We start from the raw sequence: 15688 nt of genomic DNA, 5'->3' as shown, positions 1-15688 counted from the left end.
GGGCTCAGTTGGGTTCGTAATTACGCGACACTTCGGCAATTACGGAGAGAAAAGACGGGAAGATGCCGAGCCCCAGCTCCTCTTCCTGCAACGCCATCTTCAAGTGCAGGGAGGCAACATCGCGCGGCAGTGGACCACTTTCGCTCGCCGCTGGAATCGCAACGGGAGGAGGCCGAAGGGCAGCGACTTGGGAAGCAACAACAAGTGGTTCGAAAGAGAAAGAACTGGTTTCGGATCCGAGGCGGGAGGGAATCAAATGGGCGAGCAGGAGGGAGGGGTGCTCAACGGCGCGACCGCTGCTCTACCCTTCGCCTCCCTCATTCGAGGGAGTCGGTCTCCTTTCCTACGCGCTGCTCATACAAGTAATGATAAAACAGCTCATACCTGCAAAGGTTACATCAATGCGCGTTCTACGGAGAGCGGCGGCTGTGCCATAAAAAATAAATAGTAACTATATATAGAAGGAAGGACGGAACGATTGTCTGCGTCGAGGAAGAGCAGAGGTAGGTTCGCCTGAAAAAGGAGGGATGTCGTACACAACCAAGGAACGTGCGAGTGTTCTAGAGGCAAGTTCTCGTAAAGGAAGTAAAAGAGAGGTGAGGCGTAAGCGAAACCATTTAAAGGCCCCTGGTACAAAACGCGTTTACCGCAGGCTCCACTTTCCTTCTGCCGCGCGAATCATCGCAGCGATCCTCCTCGAAGCAGCCTGCCACAGAGACCGAACTTCTCTTTCGCTCTCTCTAATTCGCCCTCCTCGTTCCTGGATAAGCAAGCCGGATGGTCCGACAGGGGACTGCTCTCGGAAAGGAAACAAAATAAAGCGAGAGGAAGCCGAAGACATAAACGTCCCTTCCGCAAAAAACTCCTTTATTGCGGGGCCCCTCTTTCGCGACTTTCGTTGGCAGCTCCTTCACGTAACCTCCTCTCGCTGCCTCTCTGCTTCCCTTTCTTGATGCGCTACCTCTCTCGCGTCTCCCCTCTCCCGTCATCATTCGCGGGCGATCCGAGCGGGGCGCGTTGCGTCTTCGTACGCGCTCGCTGGCAGCTCACGCGTTCGTTTAGCGAACGGGAAGGAAGAGGGTCCGGCCGCACAACAAACCGGGCCAGGCGATATACTACGGCAAGGACGGCCAGAGGCTGGCCGAACCGGCTCGTGCTGTTTCTTCGGCTCCCCGGCGGCTCAGTGTAACACATGTGGCCCTCACCGTAGTACGTTTCTTCCACCCCTCTCTGCCGGCACCCCAACCTCCCCGGTCCGGTGGGTGGCAGGTCGGCCGTGCGGTCCCATGCGGAGGCCCGTCCTCTTTCTGCGACCAGTATGTATCGGACGCCTCATCGAAGATGACGACCTCAGTGTTCGACAAACCGTTGCTGCTCTCGGAGTGATCGGGAGATACCGTTTCGTACAGCGTCGCGCTGTTGAGTGCCACTCTGCTTCGACCACGGGGTTGGAGGCGCTACATTTCCGTGCATTTTGCGTCTTGGACAACCTCAGATGTCGTTGTAACTAAACCTTTGGCGGTGTGTGGCGGGTTGATCCACCCACTGATGGTGGATGGTTAGCCGCTGGCGCTACCGTGCCGGAGTCCCGTACTGCTGCTTCTGGAGGAACGACGACCTGTCCGTCTGTGTCATCTGAATGAAAGCGTTCTGGTTCGGAACTTTGTGCGTCTACGTATGACAACTCCTCGGACCCGGAGCGGCTCGTAATAGGTGAGTACATTGTAGCCAACAAATGGCTCGCCGTGGTTCTACGCGCTACCTACGAGCGCTCACTCCCACGTGGTTTCGAGGCGCGCTATTCCGCGTTGGCGAAGGTTTGTGACCCGTTTCGGTTTCTTTCTTTTTCTGCATATTTTTGTTTTCGCCCCGCGCGCTGTACCCGTGCCTCTTTGTCATTGTTATTGTTACGTGTCGAGAAACACACGGTGACAAAAAAAAAGAAAAGAAAGAGAGAAAGAACGGAAGAAAGAAAGGAGATGGGTCAGCAACTGGAGCCACGTGCGTAACTTTGTTGTGAGACTTCCGCGTAGCTGTATGTCTCGTGAAATCCGTATTTTGAGTCGGGACAGACGAATATTCCGGCTATGCGAAGTGCAACTGACCCTTGCCGTATCTTGTTCTCTTACGCGAAACTAAATGTGCTCTCTTTGACGTCGCCGTTCGGTTAAATCAGCCCAAGGTCCTTTGGTTGCGCACTCGTGAATAGATAATTGAAGCGAACTTAAAAAAAAAGAAAAAAAAAACGCCACCGCCTCGGTCACTGTGGAGCTTTTCGTGTGGTCGCGGGCCTGTTTTGTGGTAGCGGAGGCTGCATTGCGATGAGTATAATTGCCTTTGTGTCATGACACTTGTGAGCACCATAAAAGATCCCAAGGCCTCTGTACTAATCCACTGCCCCCAATACTAACACTTCTTTCACAGTCTGGGAGTATGATTAAAATAAATGTTACGGATTATTTATATTGATCAACTGACGTCGCGGCGCTTCGAGTGAGCAAAAGATCATATTATCCACCAGTTACAGCCAATAAAGTGGACACACTAGTCGAAAAATGATTCCTATGGCACGTTTAAACTTGGTGGATTCTAGTGCGCTGTGCCGTAAAGCCGTTGCAATGTGTTCCTGTTCCGCTTCTGTCATTAGCCCTTCGCGATCGGTCACAAATTTTCGGTCCACTCCCACTTCGCCTGTCTGTCGCAAAACGTGACGAAAACTGCGAAGATATGTGGGCACACGTCATTTTACGTGCCGTGCGCACATTGATTATGCATGATTAGAGCTAAAAAAATATATTTCTGATTCTACGCGTATTTTGCCATTAACGTTCCGCAATTGGTCAAAAGTTCCTCTGGATGCACCACTTCGCCTGTCTGTCACACGACGCGAGAAAACCGCGAGAATTCACTACGTCAGTGTGACGTACACGCACTAAAGGCGCATTAATATAGCGAAGAAAACTATAACGTTTTCGGAACAGCCGGAGAACGAGCCGTTCCGAAAGCCATAGACCATGGCTGCCCGTCGATCGCTCTGGCACTGGGAGCTGCCAACGAGGATGGATTTCTTTGCGTACAATAAAATTTTCCCGTTACCGCTTAACGTTGCTGAGCCCTCTCGGCACGCATGAGACATCGAGCTGCCAAGTAATCTACACTGATTGTTTCGCTTTTAGCGAGAATTTAACCTTCCTTTCTCCGGCCCCCGCGATTTTTGACCAGCCACCGCAAGCTAGGCGAGGGGAAACTGACAAACCACTGACGCCGGACCGACTCTGCTCACCCGGTTATCTGTGCTTTCACTGCGTTAGCTCAGCCGCACTGAAACCACTTCTGCGCTCTCTTCGCTTTTTATCAGCCTATTAGATACGAAGAGCCTGTCAATGTAGGCAGCGCTATCCGCTTTGAAAGCAAACAGAAGTGAGGTACGAACAAGCAGAGCGTATTATTGGGTTGCTCAGCCAAGGCCCGCTGGCTGCATAAATTTCTTACTTCACAATATTGAAATAAAATCACAATGAAATAGTGTTACGTTATAATGCCCCACAAAGTAAAAGGAAAAAAAAAAGAAATGGCAGATATGACTAAAAATTGGATGTGTAAAGGAGTATCAACGTACCGATTGTGCCCAGGGCTTTAAACAATTCGCGTATCTATTTGTATGTCAGACAGTGCGAATCGGGACCAATTTAGCGCCACGAAACGTAAAAGCAACCACTGTTAGATGATCAAAAACGAAGCCCCTATGCCAACAGGAAGAGCGATGTTAGGATTGGGGCGCCGAATTCACGCAGTTCATTGTTCCTAAGTGCTCTTTCTTTGTGATTGGCCGGTTATCTTCGCTAGTAATATTTTTAAAAAGATGATGGCGTTTTACGTGCCAAAACCACGATATGATTATGAGGCGTGCCGTAGTGGGGGACTCCGGAACAGCCGGGGTTCTTTAACCTAAATCTAATAATAATAATATTTGGGGTTTTACGTGCCAAAACCACTTTCTGATTATGAGGCACGCCGTAGTGGAGGACTCCGGAAATTTCGACCACCTGGGGTTCTTTAACGTGCACCTAAATCTAAGCACACGGGTGTTTTCGCATTTCGCCCCCATCGAAATGCGGCCGCCGTGGCTGGGATTCGATCCCGCGACCTTGTGCTCAGCAGCCCAACACCATAACCACTGAGCAACCACGGCGGGTTTAACCCAAATCTTAAGTGCACGGATGTTTTCGCACTTCACGCCCATCGAAATGCGGCCGCCGTGGCCGGGATTTGATCCCGCGACCTCGCGCTTAGGAAGCCCAACATCATAGCCACAAAGCAACAACGGCGGGCAATAACATTGCTACGAATGAAGAATGGGTTTGTTTACAGTGAAAATGGTGTAGAAGACGTGGGATGGTCCGAAACAGCCGATCACTCCGAAAAACCTCGCGCCGCTTCTTCCTCCTCTTCGCCGCTCCTCCGCTGCGGCGTTACATTTTCCTCCGGGGCAGACGAAGCTCACCGAGTGAGTCGGAGTACGCGTTGATGGTACGGCTTCAATCGTGCGACGTGCACACCTTGTGCCTTGCGTGAACGGCGGTTATCAGCCGTCACTTTAGCGATGACATAGGTCACTGTACTCAAGCATTTGAGAACGACGAACCGGCCCGAATACTTGGAGAGAAGCTTTTGGCAAAGTCCCCTTTTCCGAACCGGTGTCCACAGCCACACGAAGTCACCAGTGTGGCGAACCCGACGGGCAGATGTTGTGCGTCGTAGTGAGCCTTAGCACGAACATGCGACGATAAGGTTCTTAGCCGGGCAAGTCGACGTGCTTCTTCGGCACGACACAATATCTGTGTGACAGAAGCATCGTCGTTAGGTGAAAAAGGAAGTATGATGTCGCGAAAACATTGAGGACGGCGAGCATAGAGGAGACAGAAAGGTGCGTATCCTGTGACTTCATGCTTGTCTGTATTAAAGGCATGCGTGATCAACGGTAATACGGCACAGCTTTGGTACGGCTTTCGTAGTGTCTCCGCCATTCATCGACGTCTTCATCTAACAGGAAATATACGTGGTTCTGGCGTCAAGTATCTAGGATGCCTTGGTCTCTTGCTGGCTTGAACGATGCCTTCTTCGATGGTGTTCGTTGACCGGCCAGCTTGGGCGTTGGCCATGCTTGTTGGCTCTGGTGGCAGTCCAGCCGGGCGTCTGCTTATTCGAAGACCTTGTATGACTGGATAGTCCAGGGCGTCCAGTACCCAGCACTTCCTTCACTTGTTACTAATGAAGAATGGGTTTACTTAAAGTGAAAATGGTACAGAAGACATGGGATGGTACGGAACAATATGTTCAACACCACGATTGGCAGGCATTTCCTCTCATATGTATAGTTACATCGCAAGAATCTTTTTATCTTTGTGACTATGGGTCCAACATCGAAACGGGATGTTATCGGAACATAACTTTTTTTTTCTAGATCGCGTGCTCCATGTGCTCTGGATGCATGAGAAGAAGGTAGGTTGGGGAATGGCCCACCTCCGTGATGATTCCCGCCAATCGGGACCGACAGACGCCACTGGTATAGCTAGAGCCCGATAATGAACGGTAAACTGAACGATAATGAACAGCCAAGTCACATCAATCATGACTAACATACGTGTGCCCGCCATAAGCGGCGATGCCATCGGCATCACTGCCGGAGGTTCCCGCGTCCTGCTGGCAAATGAGTCGTTCTGCCCCAGTTGTGCTGAGGCACTGGTTCGCAGATTTCCAAGGTTCCTGGGGAGAGCACGAACGCGTACGCGTCAATCGCTGTAGAGAGACGTCATTACTGAGCATCGGTCACTCGCCGAAAGAGCGGTAGAGATGGATGAGGGTGCATTTTGGAGAATCCCATATAACTGTGTGACATAATGACATGAAGAGGCACAAAATCTTTATACGGGACCTTACACGACCACGCGGAATCTGGTACATAGCCTCACGTTTTCTGATTATGCGTATTTATTTTCTTTTTAGTGCTGCTTTGCTTAATTTTCTTCGGGCTATGGAAAGCGAGATAAAGGAAAACGTGTCATGTAGGCCACATGAACAATACATATCATACAGTAGTACCAAATTAACACATGCGAACACAGGTGCTCTGATACAGAATTATATAGGGTGACATGATGCCATTATTGAGAACACAGTTCATGCGGCGTATATGCGACAGAAAATGCGCCCGCATAACTTTGTCACCCGAAGAGGCAGTGGGCGCAAAAGGAAAAGACGTTGTATGTTTTTCTTTTTTAGGTATCTTCCAGTTTTTTTGACGCTCAGTTCTCACCGCTCATTCCGGAGATTAAAAAAAAAAAGATAAAAGAAACGGGAATGAGGAAAAGGAGATAGAGAGTACAAAAATGGTTTCCAGATTCCGTTCGGTGTAAGCAAGCGCCGGAAGATATACAACGTTCTCTCGCTTTGCTGGAAACAGGTATTTCCGCTCGTCCTTGCGGGAGCGGCCATTACAGTCCAATCGAGAATAGCAAGAAGGCGAAAGAAGGCCAGCTCCACACAAAAGAAACTTCCGCGAATGGCTTTTGTAGCTAGGTCCCTGCGACTGACGATTCTCTCTCCAATCTCGTCACCTGCTCTCCTCTTTATCTCTCTTTTTCGCTTCTCTCCTTCGACTTCGACATATCCATCAAGAAAATTCCTCGAGCAATGTAGCTGCTGGATTTGGGAAAGCGTCTCGAATGGCCGCAGCACTACTGAACTACTGAAAGAATCCGCCATAGGAGCAGAAGAGATTGTTCTTTCTTTGTTGGTCTGATTTCTGCGATATTACCGGCATCGAGCACGTGACAGACAGACAGACAATGAACTTTTATTGAGGTCCTGAGGGACTAGCCGGTGGAGACCCGTTGGGGCTCGCCGCTGGCTGCTCCCATGTCGGAATCGGGAGGCCAAGCCTCTCCGCTCTTTCACGGGCCCTCTGGAGCACGAGCACGTGAAATGATCTTTTTTTTTGTTGTTCAAGGAGGAAATCAATGCCTATTCACGTGCGCGTGAGCGTGAGAGTCGAAACACTGCGAACATGTCTGCAGACACCAACAGCTGTTGTTGGTGTTTGTAGACATCAACATTGGCTCAGATTGATATGGTGTTCTGCAGCTCAGCACGTGGTCCCCGGTTATATTCCCTGCGTGGCGGCTGCATTTCGAGGGACGTGTAATGCAGTAACACTGGCCGCGTGTTTAGATGTTGCTGCCCGACAAAAAAGAAAAAAAAAAGAAAGCTCAGGTGGTCAAAATTTATTTGCTGTCCTCCCTTAGGGCTTTCCAAGTACGTAATATACCGCCGTGGCGTTTCGTGACATATTTAGCCTCCACATTTTTATTTTATGGGCGAGCTTCAAAACGTACCAGTATTTTCCGCCCCTGTGCCCCTGTGCCTGCAAAACGACCCTGTCCTATCGCCACAATATAGCGAAACGCGAAAGTGTCTAGAATACCTGCCCGCTTTCTACCCAGTATTCTTTCTGGCTAGCTGTCCTTAGTCCGGGGAAAGTTACCGCTCTTGTCAGCCAATCAGGAACGAGGACCAGAAGAAAGGCTGGTTCGACGCGCCGATTATCGCCTTCCGTCCAACGCCGCCATGGTTGGAAGTGCGTCGAAAACACTGGCCGCGGCATGCAATGGGCGAGACCAGCTCCGCTTTCCGAAACGCGCAGTTGGCGTTCTCGTTCATGATTGGCTGACACGGTTCGTCACGGAAGGATCAGCTGCCGACAACGGACGAAGTCGAAACGGTGCGAAACCTGCGAGACGGTCTATCTCACTTGAAACACACTTGCAATACGCTGACGTGTTAGCCGCGGTACAATGTTTCTTGACCTAAACATCCCTGTATGCTCTACCATGATAGCAAAGTGTGAACTGGTAATTGGTCCGCAAAATGTACGCGAAATTAGTTATCCTGATCAACATCCTATTTTATCTCCGCTGTATATAGAACGAAGGCTTCTCGCGGCGGTCGCCAATTGCACCTGTCTGTTATAGCACTCTTCATCATACGACGTCGTACGTACGCCTCCGCCATTGTATATGCGTCGTATTCAATATACTAAGGAAAGCGAATCGAAGTTTGCAAGTACGCAGTGCCCCGCAGAAGCGTGAATGTCAACTTGTTAAGAGAAAGTCGCAGAAATCGAGGTCACAGGTTTAATACCCGACCGGAGAGGTTCTCTTTCGGCGAAATCATACGGCGAAGCAAGACACAGCGAAAGCTGAGCGCAGAGTGGCCCTAAATAGCCCGAAGGTCTCCGCTGTTCCGTCGCCGAAACCAGTAGGGAGACTTGGTAAACTTTCGTTTTCTTTTTGCGACTGTGCTTTCTATAGTTACATATTAACTAACTTTGGCACGCGTTTGTAGCTCGGACAGTGTTTCTTCTATTTAACATTCTATAGTAGCGTGACCTTCAGTGACCTGCCCTACTGTGTGTGACCTGTATATTGTGTGTTCTTCTTTATCGTTTTGATTTGTCCTGTTGCTATTTCTTTCCTCTTTCTTCCCTTCCTACCTGCCTTTCATTTCTGTGTTTCTGTCACCCCCTTTCAGGAGAGTAGGCAGGCGTTGTGCCCTTTCCAATGGCAGTTGCCAGCCTCCTCCTCTCTTTCCATTTCCTGTCAAATGTATATGTTGCTTTCAAACCAAATAATAATAGGCGAGTGGAATTTCTGTGGCCAAGTTCGCAAGGTCATTAAGGCGCCCCCGAATTTTAGATAAGATTCGAAGCCAAAAAGGCCACCTCGAAAAAAAAAAGAAAGCGGCGATATATGCTTTTTATCTAAATCAGGGTAGCATCTGCAACATTGCGACAGTCTATGCACTCTAAGAGCGGAAACATTTATTAAAGCTGCACATTTTCGCTATATGGGTAAGCGGTACTCTACCGTAAATGTACATTTTTTCCCGCTGGAACTGACATACTATCGCCTGTGATTGAAATATACGTATGTACGATATCGAATGCGTTTGTGATGTGAAACAGTAATTTATGTCTTGTTACTTAATGGACATGTCTAGCGTACATATGGTGTACGTGTACGTGAGATTTAATTATTTCTAAGTTTCGACATTTCAGTGCAATGTGACTTCACGACGAGTTTCGTTTGCATTTATGATGTCGCACTAATTGGAGCACATTTCTGGTTCTCTTCCGAAAAGGAGTCTAGAGCCGATGTCATGACTTGCTGCCTACATCGCCTTAATTAGTCATGCCAATAGAAAGAAAGGAAAAAAAATATTGGTGCGATTCTGCAGAATCACAGCCCAATTTCCAACACAGCTGTTTCTTCCGAGTAGTTGAATTGGGAAATTCAGAGGCGTATAATTAACTACATACTTTAAAACGTTGCCCGCATATGACTCAGCCGTTTCAAACCTTGCCCGCATATAACGCTTCCGAGCACTTGCTTCAGGATAATTTTACAAAACCTGTATTTGATCCGCATGCACTTGACTTTGCATTCACCCATGGCATAATGATCCCCTCGTTTTCGCTGAATTTCTTCGCTGTTGCATTCACGGTTCTCCCACGACAGCGGGCTAACTTCATCGCCGCTCGTAAAACAACCATATAAGGCTATCAGTTGCGTGCATGCGTAATTTACTGCTAAGACCGCAATAAGTACGTACACTTTGAACTTCGCCTACACGTTACCCATGACCTGCTCCTAATGTTAACAAAATCCAAGTACAAACAAGGTGCCTTGTCTAGTTCACCGAGGACTCCGGTAAAACCCGCTATGAACCTGGTATTAAGCATGAAAACTGTAAAAAAACATGAGTAGTCAGTAATTATTTGCAACGCTCCTCATTAAACCAGAAACCGTGAAGTATTGCCACAGATTAGACGTAAAATTACCATTGTTTTCATACATATAAGCTCATTCTAACCTACAGTTCTTTCCGGGGCACTTGGAAACATAGCGTAAAGCTGCTGTGTAATTCTTTCGAGCGCTGGGGTGAAGGATTTTCTCGCAAAGGCTGCAATTGAAGTACAAACATTTACCTTCGTATACGTATTGCCTATAATGTTAACCCTGTTCTCGGCAAACATCATCTCTGTGACGGTTATAGCTTTTCAAAGACGTCGGGCTGAATTACGCGCCGCTTGCAAAACACACTCGTAACTCTCCGGAGTGCTTGCATACGAAATTTATTGCGAAGGCCGCACTTCACCCGCCCACATTGAACGTTGCCAGCACATCACCCATGACCTGATCTTTACGTTCAACAAAGGTGATCAAGCTCCCTTGCTTATTTGACTGAGGACAGCGACAAAACCTTTAGTACAAACTTCGCATAATGCACGAAAGAACGTGAACAAGAGAGGGTTCAGTAATCATTGCAACGCTCCTAATTAGACCAGAAGCGCTGAAGTTTTGCTTCTCATTACACTCTCTCTGTTGGCCGTAATATAACGGCGAGAGCAGCGCAGGCTTTGAGGTTTTGGTTATTATTGATTAGTTATGAATGTAGCATCGACATTACTAACATTTGCGGCGACAGCAATGTGCACTCGACCTTAGCACGAGGCGCTATGCTTTTCAATCTTGCAACACGACATGCGCCGCGGCAATCACATATTATTGGTTCCTGTAAATTTCTGTGCCTCCTGTAAATTTCACCATTGCTCCTGCAGACGCAATGGCGAGAGACAGGTGGCGACTGTCCTGCGAAGTTTGTGCGACCACCTGTGACTATTAAGGCGATTTCTGTAAAACCGCACGCGTCAGCGAACTTGCCACAATTTCATTCTTTCCTTCCCTCCTCTCTCTCCCTGTGGTCTTTGCTTTCCCCTTTCCCATTCCCCCGGTGTAGGGTAGCCAACCGGACGTTATTCTGGTTAACCTCCCTGCCTTCTTCTTTTCTCTTTCCCCCTCCTCCTCAGTCACCGAGTCCTCGTCACGTCAGAGATTTTCACAGCGTCTCTTGGCGTCTAGTTAATTGTTTATAGGTACAGGATAAATATTCGAAATGAGCGAGCAACTCAATCTAGGAAGTTTCTAGAAATCTTGTTTTTTTGTCTTCTTTCTTTTTAGCCCCGAAACCGACCACATGCGAAAAGACATATTTGAACGGCGACGCAAAAAACATACGCGCCACGCGCATAAACGGGACCACGAAAGACTAAATTTTATTAGCGCAATATATCGTAGTACATATTCCGAATGCGCGTCTGTTTCGCGCCGCCGCTCAAATATGCATTTCAGTAAACTAGTTAGGTATCGGTCTTATTAAGAAAAAAAAAACACACACACACTGAAGACTGTGATGTCACTCTGACGTACAGGTGACGCGGTTCAAGCGTGAAATTAAATGGCGCGCAGTTTAACCTCTACTAGTTCCGCTCTGATGGAATATTCAAATAAAGTTATAGAAGAATACACCACCAGTCTCAACTGGTTGAGCTTTTCTCTTCAATCACCCTTTGTGTTAGCAAACGCAGCCACTCTGTGGTATAGTTCAGTCTCCTAGTTAAGAACTTAAGGTATGAGCACCACGGCGGTTCAAGCAGACATGTGATGACCCCGCCGCTTGCTGCTGCTTCCGGAGGCGCAAGTGGTTCCGCTGAACCGAATCATACAACAACAACAACAACAACAACAACAACAACAACAACAACAACAACAACAACAACAACAACAACAACAACAACAATGTGGATCGCTGCGAACGTGCGGGCAAGTGGTTATTCTCGCTTGTCGCTGGCTTGGATGGCACCTCGTATCTGTCCGCGTAATCTTTCCTATACCTCGGGCCTTGTGGACTGAATCGCCCGTCGTAAACTTAATCCCCCCTTTTCGCTTTACCGACATCGTCGTAGTCTTATTGCTAGGCACTTCAGGCAGTAACGTTACACCCGCTGCCTTCTATATATTAAGGCAGAAAATCTACTTTAGAGGTGTGGCGATTACAATCATGTTATTTAAAGTGTCATGATCGCGATAAGGAGAAGGAAATTGCAGACAAATAAGAATGGTTTGGAGTAGATACGGCAGGCATTACCAAGTCAAGACGAGCGGCTTACCGCTGTCTATAAAAAATTAAAGCGCATACAATCATAGCATGGTGCCGTTACTAACGTTTTGTGCATAAGCTTAAATGCTAACGAAGTAGCTTTATAAGAACTTGAGGACACTGCAAAGAACGATAGAACGAGAAATAACAGGTGTCCTCCTTGAAAAACAGGAAGACAGGGATATGGATTAGAAAAATAAAAATAAAAAGACGGTGGTAGCCTACATTGTAGCAGACATTAAGAAGAAATGAAGTTGAACAGGACAGCGTCTGGACAGTCACTGGACAGCTTCGTCCTGTGCTGTTTAGCACTGACTGAGTTGCTGTGATAGAATTGAGACGTGCGATATCTTGGCCACTTCATTCCTCTGTGTTCTACAGCAATAGATAAATAAATGACTGACTATGAGGATAATGACGTAACAAAGATAAGGATGCCACAATAGGGTTTTCTAACTGCTGTCCTCGTCAACCGCACAAATTTGGCTCATACTTTGCAGCCACTGCCGTCTGGCACGTGAAGGGTACTTTAAATGGGAACACCTGAACTGAAAGTCAGAGCGCACAAATTGGTTCTTCCTGCAGGCCTTCGAACGGCGTCCTGCGTGAAAGTGGGCCGTTTACGAGCGCACCGCACGAATAGTGTTCTCGTCTGGTCATTCCTCTACTTCTGTGTCTATTGTAGTGTCTTATATTAGCGTGTTTCCACGTAACCTGGTGTTTCTGAAAAGACTGACAATTATGAAATATCAGCGGTGAGCTGATGGCATAAATTTTTGTTAATCTTTGAGCTGCATTGCTCAAACAGGCGTACATTAGTTGCACAATAAGTCGAAATTTACTAATTCGCTAGAAATTATTATTGACTAATGAACGAATGTTCGCCACTTCAGTTTGTAACTAATTTCTTACGGCCCATATTGCAATTTAGCAATTGTAGCCGGGGAGATCCTTCAAGGCGGACTCACTTTGAACGAATGCAGTTTCTAGATATTATTTGGAACCAGTTTCTAGATACTATTTGCCGAACTTTTCAAAGAAATAAATTGGCCGTCCAGTTACCTTAGTGCTTGAAAGCATAAAACGGCGTTTTGTTAAAAACTAGGCGGAACGACTGTGCCTTTTTACTACAATAGTGATGGCACATACCCGGAAAAATAGTGTCATCCACAGATTTCTTTTCAAGTGGATTTGCCTTGCAGTCTGTCGCAGCCTCTTTCAATTGCGATGTTTCGCGTAAAGTAATTAATTAAAAACTTAGTGTATTTTTCCCGATTAGTCGATTACGCATTTCGATTTATCGTGAAAGTAATGTCCGCCCCTTCGAGTGAATCAGCTCAAGTGCTGGAAAAGCGCTATTTGTCACGGGCAATATTCAAAAATTGCTTAATGTCTTCGCAGAAACAGCCGGTACAGTGCAATTTTTTTTTGCTTCCGACATAACACTCGTGAGTTCGACGGCAAAGGCGAGGCATAACAGTCGCATAAAGCGCCGCTTTGGAAGTTACTGGTCGCTCGGGAAAACGGAGCTCATTTCTGCCGAACATGAACCGGTTAACCTGGTCTTCGCGTTGTCTTTTTTACGAAACATGTGTTCTCAAAATCGCAGAGCGAACTTGTCCAAGTGACCTGACCCATTTATTTCAACTCATTAGCGCGCTCTAGCTCATTTGGCACGTAGCGGTAGAGCTTCTTAACATTTGGATACAGCCGGCTGCTCAACCATATGCTCAAGAAAGTGTCTCAAGGGCACTTCGCTACTTTCTTACATCTTAGCAAATACCTTAAGATAAATTGACCGGCGCGGATTCAAGGTGGGAACAGAATAACCTTTATTATATGCTCGCTACGTGTACAAACCTGGCTGATGTGCAAGGTACTTCTGAAGGAGTCATTTTGCAGCTGCATTCGGCGCCATGCGGTCACGCAACCTTAACGGCGTTAAGCGACTGTAAAATTAACGTGAAAATACATTCGAATTCACCCCGTGCGAGAACCGTTTGTTGAGAGCGGAAGCTTTATAATGCACCCCGACTACTGTAATAAATTATTAAGAAAAGGACCATAACCAAAATTTATTTGCGAGCGGCAAAAAAAAGAAAATTCGACAACACTTTTGTAAACACTGATTTTTCTATATTCCTTTAGTTCGTTTTGATCTGCTATACGGGCTTCGGTCGTAACAAGTGCTGCTTTTACATATAACTGCTCGGGCTGAGTTTAACTAGAACTGCCCGCGGTCTCGATTGAGCCTCAGTCTGAATGTGTAGTTCAACGCGCATATATTTTTTTTGTCCTCTGGAGTTCAGCGTGGGGACGTAGGTGCTATTACTGGCTGTTAGCTGCGGAACGCAAAACACGCTATGTGAACGTGCACAGATAGTGTGGTAGAATAGGGAAGGAGGGTGAGGGAGGAGCTCGGCAAGACGCCTACTATACAGTCGGATACAACTCAAGTCTGCAGTGAAGCCCCGCCCACGCCCTCATAACCGCCAGCCACTGTTCCCCCACGAGGCTGCAAATAGTACGTAATTCAAACTTTTTCGAATTGAAATAAAACGCTTGCTCCGCTGCAACTATTTACTGTCAAGTTTCACTTCAGTTGGCAGTGAAGTTTCACGAGTAGAACGGGCTCAGCAATGAAATGAACTGTACTGAGGACTTTTGAAGAGTGAAATGCTCAGACTCCGTACGCTTTGTCCATGTCTGTTGCATACTTCATCGCTTCCGCCGATGAAGAGACTCTTCAAGAACAGCAGACGCCGCGGAGGTATCAAGTACGACGCCATTTTGAAAACGTCGCATGACGACGACTTCGCTTGCCAGAACAGTGATTGGCTAGCGGAGTAACACAACAACGCGCGGTCCGTGTGCTTTGGTTGCCAACTGCTGTTTTTGTAAAGTTGTACTCTGCTATAGCACAGGAACTTCTCAGCGGGGGAGCGGAGGGTGGGCAAGCGGCGCACGTGCCCGGTGTGCCCGCTTCTGACTACGCCATTGGAAACCCGTATGGGTTCTCTTCGTAGCAATGGGCTACAGTCAACTTCGATGCATTTCTTTTTCTTTTTTACGTACCTTCCTGCACATTGCCGGCTTTCGCAGAACTGATCTGCCGTACCGGGATATGGCTGCGAGCTAAGGAACCCCAGGTGGTCAGTATATAGCTCAGAACCGTGTGCCACGATGTTTAGCCGGATGTGCTTCTTTGGCGCGTTAAGCCCCACCAATCAATCAACGAGAAGGACAGGAACAGAGGGGCTCGATTTTCGTTGATCATGGCCATACAAAGCCAACAGACAATGAAGCCAAGGAAAGCACAGTGGTATTTAGCTGTGCTTGAAATTGAGATGTAAAGAAATTTCAACCACAGCTAATTACCCGTATTCTTTCTTTCGCTTGATTGCCTGTTGGCTTTACATGGTCCTGGTTAACAAAAAATTCAGCCCCCATGTTTCCCTGCTCCTCGTCCATTCGTAGCGACGGTCACGAATCTGACAGCCTTTATGCCATTAGGTAGCGTACGACGGTTTACTAGCCACGTGCCTGCTCTCGTAAGCTCAAGCGTTACGTGATGCCATCCGGCAAAGAACGATGTTCCACATCCGCCCGCCATGGCCATGATCGACTCTGG

At 47.6% G+C, this 15688-nt stretch overlaps 1 protein-coding gene across 2 annotated transcripts in view; it reads left to right on the top strand.

The window, feature by feature from the left end:
- The first annotated feature begins 955 nt into the window (after window positions 1-955).
- The window catches only part of LOC142557012 (carbohydrate sulfotransferase 1-like), a 72268-nt gene continuing 57535 nt past the window's right edge, over window positions 956-15688 (top strand). For both annotated transcript variants that reach the window (XM_075668546.1, XM_075668547.1), the window contains exon 1: window positions 956-1713. The gene's annotated coding sequence lies outside the window, so the exon portion shown is untranslated. The remainder of the gene's footprint in view (window positions 1714-15688) is intronic.

Source organism: Dermacentor variabilis, chromosome 9, assembly GCF_050947875.1.
Source record: "Dermacentor variabilis isolate Ectoservices chromosome 9, ASM5094787v1, whole genome shotgun sequence".
Taxonomy (NCBI): Eukaryota; Metazoa; Arthropoda; class Arachnida; order Ixodida; family Ixodidae; genus Dermacentor; species Dermacentor variabilis.
This window is presented reverse-complemented; position numbering and strand designations above follow the sequence as displayed.